This window comes from Ambystoma mexicanum, assembly GCF_040938575.1.
Source record: "Ambystoma mexicanum isolate Mex_15411 chromosome 12 unlocalized genomic scaffold, UKY_AmexF1_1 Mex_chr12_unloc.2, whole genome shotgun sequence".
Taxonomy (NCBI): Eukaryota; Metazoa; Chordata; class Amphibia; order Caudata; family Ambystomatidae; genus Ambystoma; species Ambystoma mexicanum.
In genome coordinates, this window is record NW_027182323.1 from 11,483,583 (window position 1) to 11,493,118 (window position 9,536).

The window sequence follows — 9,536 nt, forward strand, 5'->3', positions numbered from 1 at the left end:
ATGCTAGGTCACAAGGGCCTGAGAGGAAGAGGAGGAGTAAGGGGAGAAAACATTAGTCAATAGACGGAGTTGAATGCAGACCCTTTAGGCCCAAATGCAACAACTGGCGACAAGCCATAAGTCCCACGCCGCGAGAGACGTCCACTGCACTCTGCAGTTCCTACGCGACTGCAGTCCGCAGTTCCACTTGACACTGACTGCAGTGGCGTCCCATGCCGGCATCCAGACTCCGAGGTCAGGATGGTCTGCGTTCCAACATTACTGTTCCGCTGTGATCCGCAACTCCGCTTGCCACCAGCACTGTGTGGCGTCCCGTGCCCTCATCCAGAGACCTAGGTCAGGAAGTCCACGTACACTCTGAGGATGTACTCTGCTCAGCTGTTTCCTTTGACGCAACAGGCCCGGCTGCATTGCCATACCTGTATCCGCCACAGAGGGGTAAGAAAAGATGAGAACATTAAAGGATAAAGGCAACCGGTAAACAGAAGGTGTGGACCAGGAGGTATTTGCATCACCGGGAGGCCTGGAACAGCAGCAAGATGGACGAGCAGCCAGCTGAGCAGCAAGCAAGGCAGAGTTCAAGCGCAAGGGCCACTTTCCTTTGAAAACCCCCACCATTCCCATTGCAGCTCCAATTCGACAAAGGTCCCTGGTGGGCAGAATGGGTGCAAGATTTCACCGATTTCATAGGTGCTGCAGGGTAAGAAAAGTCTCTGGCCATATCTGGCATGATCACAAATGTGTTGGGCAATGAGATGAACGGTAAAATAAAGACCATACCGTAAGAAGAAAGAACACCGTATGACACCCGTGTGGGGGCACTGAACAAGAAATTAATCATCCAGCCCAACAGCGACTACAGAAATTAATACACTGCCGTTTGCGAGCTTTGCTGATGATGAGTCTACTAGGCTGAGGGTGATAGAAGGGTGTACATCGTCTACATTCTGGAAGCAGTTGCTGAAGCAGCCGCTGACCATTGACACAGTCATTGAGCTGGCCAGAGTGCATGAGAGGGTAGATCTGCAGACCACAGCCATTGAAACACAGAAAAAGAAGACAGAGAAAGATGAAACGGTGGCTGCTCTCATGACACCAAGAGGGCCGGTCAACCGGTTCATGGGAGGACCAGTTACCTCGAGGGGGCCTACTCGATATCCATACCAACAAACAGGCAGTCAGCTAGACCACAACGGATATGTTTCAGATGCGGATTCGCATTTCCGCACACCGGAACATGCCCAGCAATTTGTGAGGCATGCTCCAAATGTGGAAGAGAAGGACACTTTCACACCGTGTGCCAAGAAGGCAGACCTTTTCTGACAGCAAGGCCACCACAGACAACCATGTGGAGACCATCAATGAGGGCTTCCCAACAAACAACATGGAGGATACCACGGCCATACTCGCAGATGCCACAAAGAGTGATCAGAGCGATGGAACCGGTTCTGAAATTTGAGGTGGCGACATACAAAGAAATACCACACTAGTACGTGGATTATGCTGATCCATACGAGAATGAATTTAAAAGCCACTGAGATAATGTGGAAATGCTACAGGAGTTTTATATAGACTACACAGACGAATATTTTAATCTAATGCAAGGGGACCAGGAAGCCGAGGAAGGCCCAAGGGTGATGATTGACATGGGGCCTGCTACACATTGCTTCCTCATGGACATTGGAGCAACAGTGAGCATCATGGGAGAACACAAATTTCTCAAAATGGGTGCTAGGAAGATACTGCAAAAGAGAAAGATCCAGGCTCAATAGCCATCCGTGTGGGTTGCACACCTCAGTAACTACACATCCATTCGTCAATTTCAACTGACACTCGCACAACGAGGACGCTCGGCCAACGCCACGATACACGTGATAAGAAGCCCTATAGATGGGTGGTCCCTGCTCAGTTACAAAACGGTGAAATCAATAGGACTCATGTATATAAACTGCCAAGATACAGAAGTGGTAAGGTGCGGTATGGGGCCCCGACAGCTAACGCACAGTGTGGCAAGATTATCACACAGACCCATTTCTAAAGAACAAGTGCGATAAACAAATACCGACCCTCTTCAAGGGACTGGGAAAATAGAAATGGAGCGTCAACTAGCTCCACATCGATGAAAAGGTGCGCCCAGTACCCCAACAGCCCCGGAGGGTTTGGTTTCATTTGCAACAGGCAGTGTCTCAGGAGGTTCAACAGCTGTAGCAAAATGAAATCATTAAGAAGGCGGTAGGGCCCACACCATGGATTTCACCCCTAGTGGTGGTTCCCAAGGAAGGAAGGCGCATCAGGATATGCTTCGACATGAGCGTAGCCAACACAGCCATCCAAGGAGAACGCCGCCGCAGACCAAAAATAGAGATATGATCGTGCAGCTTAACAGAGCCACAACAGTTTACAAGCTTGATCTATCTCAAGGATATCACCAGCTGGGACTGCATCCCTCATCCCATGTGATCATCACATATGCGACACATAGTGGCCTTTTTAGATATATATGCCTTAATTTCGGCATCTCTTCGGCAGCAGAGATGTTTCAGGAAGCCATCAGGTAAGTACTGTTATCGATAAAGACCGATTTTAATTACAGCGATGACATTTTGGTATACAAAACCTCACAGAATGAACACGATCAGGCACTTATGGTATGTGAAGCATTGCAAACGCCAGGCCTCACTCTAAATTTTGACAAATGCAACATAAAGAAAAAGAAGCTGCGATTCTATGGACACGCCTTTTCAGACGAGGGAACGAAGCCAGGCCCAGACAAGGTACGCACCATAACTGACCTAGTGGCACCCACAACGGTATCAGAGGTGAGGTCGACCCGTGGGTCCTTTTCAAGGCTATGTAGTATGGTCCAAAGCCCCCTATGGGGTCCTTAGTGGTATACTGCGATTGGTCCTGTGATTACAGCTGGGCTCTTGAGGGGCCCTAATTATTCGTTGTGCGCGGCGTTATTGCGTCCTGCTCTGTGTCGGCTGCCCTCATTTGGGACATAAGAGTCCACAATGTACCTATACAATAAGAAAACTTTTTCCAAAAAAGTCAACACAATAAGACAAAATAAAACAAAAACCTTTTGCACCGAGCCCAACACATGAGAAAACTGCGTAGAAAATCTATTTCTTTTTTCAAAAACAAATGCGAGGTATCCTGGGGGGCAGGATGACAGTTTTGAAAGCTGGTTGCGATTGGGGTCATTTACCCTTGGGCTGTCGATCCTCCCCCTCCTCTGAGCCTAGGAGGCTTAATAGCTATTAGGCATTACTTTGGCCCATTAGATGCATCTTTCATCCCAATTCAGAGGATATTTAGTTTAACAAATAGATGCTAGTCCTTAGAGTTGTGAACCATCTAAAGGCTGGGCTGAGCAATAAAGTGTTTGTCTACGTCATAGGGATATATTGATTGTGTGTGGGCAGGCTTGTGTCCTCTGCCAGTGTATGTTTCCTTCTGTTGTAACATTAATGAGTGTTTGCTGGTAGATGGTCTGCTCTACAAGATGAGAACGTTTACAAGATCTTGCTGAAGGCCCCCTTTCCAATTGGTGCCCCAGACTAAATGTCAGTTTAGTGCTGCCTTATGCCTGCAACCTCCTCAATGTGCGAGTGCTTAAGCAATCCCAAGCAAAGGGCTGGGGCCACCCCTGCTCGCATCCACATGGGTGCACTTCACAGCACTTACAACTCTTTGAGAAGAAGTGCTGGATCATTTATCAAAATGCAGCACTTTATAAAGGATGGCAACCAAAACAACAATCTCTTGGCTAAGAAGCAAGTGTCCAGTCCTTTGGGCCACCTGGGCTGGTTAAGATTCCTTTCATATACTTTCTATGCTACTCTTCCATCACAGCCAACCCTCCTCTGATTGCCTGAGAAAGGCAAGCGTTGCTATGACAAAGTGTCAGAAGAGGCCACTGAGCACAGCCCCTGAGCAAGTTAGGCTGAGAGCTAAATTGGCTCACAGCCTGCCAACCAACTTAGTCAGGAAAGTGAAATGTTTGCCCAGGGCATTCATATTTCACGCCGAACTTTAATTGAACCCGAGGTTTGTGTCTCCCATAACCCATAGCACTTCTTTTATGGCAATGCGTGGAGTGTCTCCCTTACTCCTTCCCTTCATCTCCCAATTCCAAGATCCCTGTTGCACATGGGATACAATGTATCTATTTGAGAGGGAGAGCAAAAGAGAGGGAGAGACACGGTTTGACAGTAGCAAAGTGAGAAAGTGAAATGGAAGCTCTCTGCAGACGCCAGTGGTAGGAGCACAGGAAGGACTCACATTTCTTTTGCCTTGTTTGGCATTTTTCATGTGCTGGTATAATTTATTTATTAAACATCAATATAGTACCTTCATCCAAGGCGTTGCACGTATTACAAAAAGTACAAAAATAAGGTAAACCACAACCAAGGCATGAAACGAGAGACGTCTAATGCTTTCTTTAGCCCTTCATGTCTTTTTCAGCCTTGCTCTGCCATGTGCTGTTCTGCTAAATGTGGATTCAAGATTTTGTGCGGTCCTCACCAACCTGGACCATGGACTTTGACTGCTCTCTGCACTACATGCTCAAATTCTACTTTTCATACAAAACAGGCACACCAGCAAAGCCGCCCATGCATGTCATTTGAACACCCCTCCCAACCAATATCAAACATCAGAACACTGCACCTCTGCAACCAACTTACATACCACAACCCATGGCAGAACATCCCTTGGCACCACAGGCATATAAAGCACCCCTTCATGCAAAAACACCTTCATGCTTTTGGCACAGTACACCTGGCAACCGATCCACACATAGAGTGCAGGATACTTCCAGTGTGCATGCGTCAACACAAAAGCAAAGCCATCTTGCATTTCCCTCTTCTCCTCACTAATGTAACCCATCCCTCTCTCTAAGATCCTGCGGAGCCCCTGGAGACCATGCAAATGGCGCTGGATCGGGTATAAAACCCAGTAACATACCATAACCTTGATTTATGGGATCTGGGTCATCTGCCCCCGCAGTAAAACTGCTCGGGCCCCCGTTTTGTCTGTTCATTGACAACGGGGGCCCAGCCCATTTTTGTCCACCTCCTCCATTGTTAAGTATGCAGGGGACACCCCCGCAATCCCTGAGGCTACAGATACCTAACATGGGGAGCAGGGGACACCTCCAAACCCTGCTCCTCATGTTCCGGTATTTTGGCACCCAAATTGTTGGAAAAAATTCGAACTAATGGTAGTGACCGAATTGGGTCAACTCTACCATGCGATCAATATTTTCGGAACAATTTGGGTAATACCTCTTTAAGTGCATTGTGGGATTTATAGTGAACTAGCAGTGACATACGCTCACCTTCCCACCCCAGCACGAAAGGCTTAAATATGTATTCCTCCATTCGTATCCGTAGGGGAACGCGATTGTTTATACCATTTACCTAAACTGGCTTATTTTCTTGCCTTATACGTTGATCAATAGCTGATCTTCCTTTCAAATGCAGCAGTTTAATTGTTTTGCACTTTAGTTCAGGTTTTTTTCTTTCCATTGAAAATATTGTTTCGACTACCCACGAATTTCTAAGTTTATTATTCCTGCATTTGTTGCCAGTTACAAACCCAGAGTTGTCTATATTTGTCCTGTTTTTGTTATAGGGTTCAGTGTTATACTATACAGTCTGCAGGTGGCGCTACTGAGTCCTTGAAAACAGCTTCTTTTATATTAGTCCTCCTATTTAGTCCAACCCATGCAAACCCAATCTCTTTATTATACGCTAATTAGGAATAGGTTAGCGCCAACAGCGTAGATAAGAGAATGGCGAGTTGTGCATGGCTACCAGAAGCGCTGCTAGTAAGTGTCCCTGCCCTCCTGCCCCTGCAAGTGGGACGTTGAGTGATTGTGTTAGTGAGATACCTGTATTCCCGTACAATATCCATGTTTTCTCTTCTAAATAATAAAATCTCAATCATGAAAGGAGTCATTCTGGATTTTCCAGATTTGCTCATGAAATTTCACTGATTGGACGCTTGGCTATGCTTTTCTGCAAAAAGGTGAAATCTTAAACTAGAATTACAGTAGATAACAAAAATATGCTACTGCATGTACTTCTCCTTCTTGAACAGAGTATATTGAGGGACTGGAAAGTACTGTTCACGTGGTTCCATGGTGTAATGGTTAGCACTCTGGACTCTGAATCCAGCGATCCGAGTTCAAATCTCGGTGGGACCTAGTTTTTTTGAAAAAAAACATTTAACATAAAAATGTTATGTCAACTTAATGTTAACAGGACGTGTCTTGCTATTTTTACTTGCAAATGGTGGCAGAAGTGACTTGTGTGTTTGGAGACGGTACACATGGTACTTTCATAGTCTTTATTTAAACAGAGAAGGCGTTCCCAGGTTTCTGCAACAGAACTTCAATTTCTCTGCCTTTCATCTCTTAGTGTTCTCTCTGAGCAGCAGGTCAGCAAAGTATTCGGGAAACAGTTGCATAGCATCTAACATTCTGTGCTCATTAATCTTGCTTACTGTCCTAAATCTACGTCCTTGCTTACTGTCCTAAATGTAAGTTGATGACTCTCCCATGACCGCAGAATCCCTTTTTTCGGTGCATGTTTTATCGCCTGGAACTGACAGGGGACCCTCTATCTAATACCTCTTTTTTTTTAGATGTACTCTCTTTGTACCCCTAAAACAGTTCAATCACATTGAGCTGGTTATGTATCAAACTCCCACATAACCTATTTCCTCCTCTTATTTAATGTGAACCAGCAGACCTTGAGACTCGCCACTTCAAGGACTATATGTCTTCTCAGTCTTTCTTTCATATCCATGTATGTTGTTGTTGCTTTTACATGTTTTTCAGATTGACACCAATGGAATGTTATTACACGTTTAATTCACTGAAAAGGAAAACGGACAACTGGTTCAAGAAGTAAGAACCATTTGCTGAGTTTTCCCGCTCGTTACCGCGTGTGTCTTGGTTTTGCACGTGATGTGCATGAAAACATATGTGCCTATATAGTATGGTTATAAAATGTAATATGTTGTTTTGGCAGCATCTCTAGAAACCATCTTAACATAAATCATGTTTCCCTTATATCTCCCATCTGCATTTCTCTTTGAAAGTCTTGATTTATTTTTCACTTTCCGGCAAATCATTACTAAAACATGGAATCTGTATGTTCCTGCAATGGACATAGATCCCTGCCAGCTGCCTTGCCTGTGCCCAGGACGAGAAAAGGTGCTTTGCTTCCCCTCACAATGGGTGGATGCTGCCGCTGTCCTTGAACTGATCAATAAGCTCAAATCCACTGGCTCAGCTGTGGCCCTGGAACAGCTTTTCCTTCAATGCCTTTAAGAGGCTCATCTGATCAACCCCATCTTTTCCGCTGGTTTGTCGCCCATATGAACACGGCAGGCGTTACCTTCATGCTTATAAAGAAACCAACACTGGACCCCGCCATACTGGCCTCTTATAGATTTATCTCCAGCCTTCTTGTAATATCTAACATGGTTCTATGTGAAAATGTCTGCAGGTAAATGTAGTCAGCAAAACGTCATTTTAATAAAGTTAGTCATTCAATAAAAACTATGCCAGGTCTGAAAATGTTGCCAGTAAATAAGGTCACCAAAACACCTATTTTTAAATACACAAAAGCACAAGGCTGCAACCCTAAATATGAACTCCATTCCTAAACCGTCCCCTAACTCGAATTACACCACTTATCCTACCCTAAATTCTCACAGAACAGGAACCCTTCAGCACACGAATGCACTTTATTTGCATATTAGCGAATGCAAAATAAAGAGCAAATCAACAGTGAACCTGTCTCCAATACAATCACCAGGTCGCCACAAATTACACAGCCCTAGCCCTGACCCAAACCCTTCCTGTAATACTAACCTTACCTTAATTGCAACTCTAACACTTACCCTAATGATTACTTTACCCTAACCACTAGGTTTAACCTAACTGCTATCCTACGCCAACACCACCAGCCCTTTCCATCCTCTGTATCCATTTCTTTAACACTTCCCCAAACCAATACCCAAACCCTTCAGCTGACACAGAATCTCGTCTAACCACTAACCAAACCTGAACATATTTACTCTAACCCTAACCCCTATCCTTCCCCTAACCCTAAACCAGGCAATAACAAGCCCACTAAATACTCTTTTACCTAACAATTACTGTAGCAACACTACCAATTTTGGCTACTTTTCAGCTGCGTTTTTGACTACTTTTTGCTTGGCATCGTTTTCACTGCAGAGGTATTTTCACCACGACATTTTCACAGACTATTTTTGATGGCTATATTTTGTCGGGATACCTGTAACATGATGTGCTGGTTCTGTTGGAGCGCTTGGTGGCAGAAAATATGGCTGACCACCACATCCTGCTTTATTATGACATGACATGCAATTTGCAAATTGGAAGTATGTCAGGATGATGCAAAGTAGGAGTATACTGATGCTGTGAAAAGTCGGCATTTAGAGCTATTTTTAACTGGGCATGAATTGCTTTTTGTAGAGTCAGTTCAACATCCAGATGCATACTGGTCGCTGCACTGATGCCTTGAAAGCATTTCCGGAAACCTTAGTGAAGACACAATTACCACATTTGCTAAGGTAACATTACCAGCTTGAACACTCGTGCACATGTTGTTATTACACCGGTGGTAAAACAAGCAGCATGTTGTCATTGTGCTGGGGCTACAATGAGCAAAACTGTTGTAATGACAAGGTTTATGCTAAGCACCAGCGTAATGACAAAAGATGTGTTGGAATTAGGGCGCTACAAAACCCTTCATGTGCATCTCTTAGCGCCAGGCCTAACGCCGCAATGTTTGTGTTCGTGTTTTGGGTGCTTCCAACGGTGCGTATGTTAACGTGTCAGCACTGCAAACATGCAGCCATATTGTGTAATTTCACTGTCACTACAACCAGACAAATACCTTCCCTGCTCCTGCACTAGAGCAGTGCAAATTGGATGAATCTCCCCCAATGCGTGCCAGCACACACAACCCTCTTCCGACCTGAAGCCATACAATGGGCTGACAGTATTTCCTAAGCATTTGCACACGAATGGTGTTGAGGAGCATCTCATGGTCTTCTCTGTAGCCGGCTTTAGTTTCCAAAATATGACATCTGGATTTCCAGATGCGGACATCATCAACTTTTCCTATAAAAGCAAAGATAATTTAAATGTACAAAACGTCCCCGACCACGAAGGGACTCGAACCCTCAATCTTCTGATTCGAAGTCAGACGCCTTATCCATTAGGCCACGCGGTCCACTGGTTGCAACATCTGTATACTTATATAAATAGCGTCCTCCATCACATTGCATATGCTATCTTGTCTGTCTATGAGGTTAGACCAGAGTCAATCCCCTCATTCTTTATGGAAGTGATATGTTGAACACATATAAAGATGAAGACCCATTTAAATATACAGCCCAGATCTAAAGTACAGGAACCAGTCTCTCACGCGTTTTACTTCTTTCTCTCTGTCTCGCTTCATCCCCGCCTGTCCCCAAATATTGTTCTC

The 9,536-nt window shown here is 44.9% G+C and overlaps 2 non-coding genes across 2 annotated transcripts; one reads left to right on the forward strand and one right to left on the reverse strand.

The window, feature by feature from the left end:
• The first annotated feature begins 6,142 nt into the window (after window positions 1-6,142).
• On the forward strand, window positions 6,143-6,214 carry TRNAQ-CUG (transfer RNA glutamine (anticodon CUG)). The gene has a single exon. It is a non-coding gene; the product is annotated as a tRNA-Gln (tRNA).
• A 2,994-nt stretch (window positions 6,215-9,208) lies between these two features.
• On the reverse strand, window positions 9,209-9,281 carry TRNAR-UCG (transfer RNA arginine (anticodon UCG)). The gene has a single exon. It is a non-coding gene; the product is annotated as a tRNA-Arg (tRNA).
• Between the last annotated feature and the right edge of the window lie 255 nt (window positions 9,282-9,536).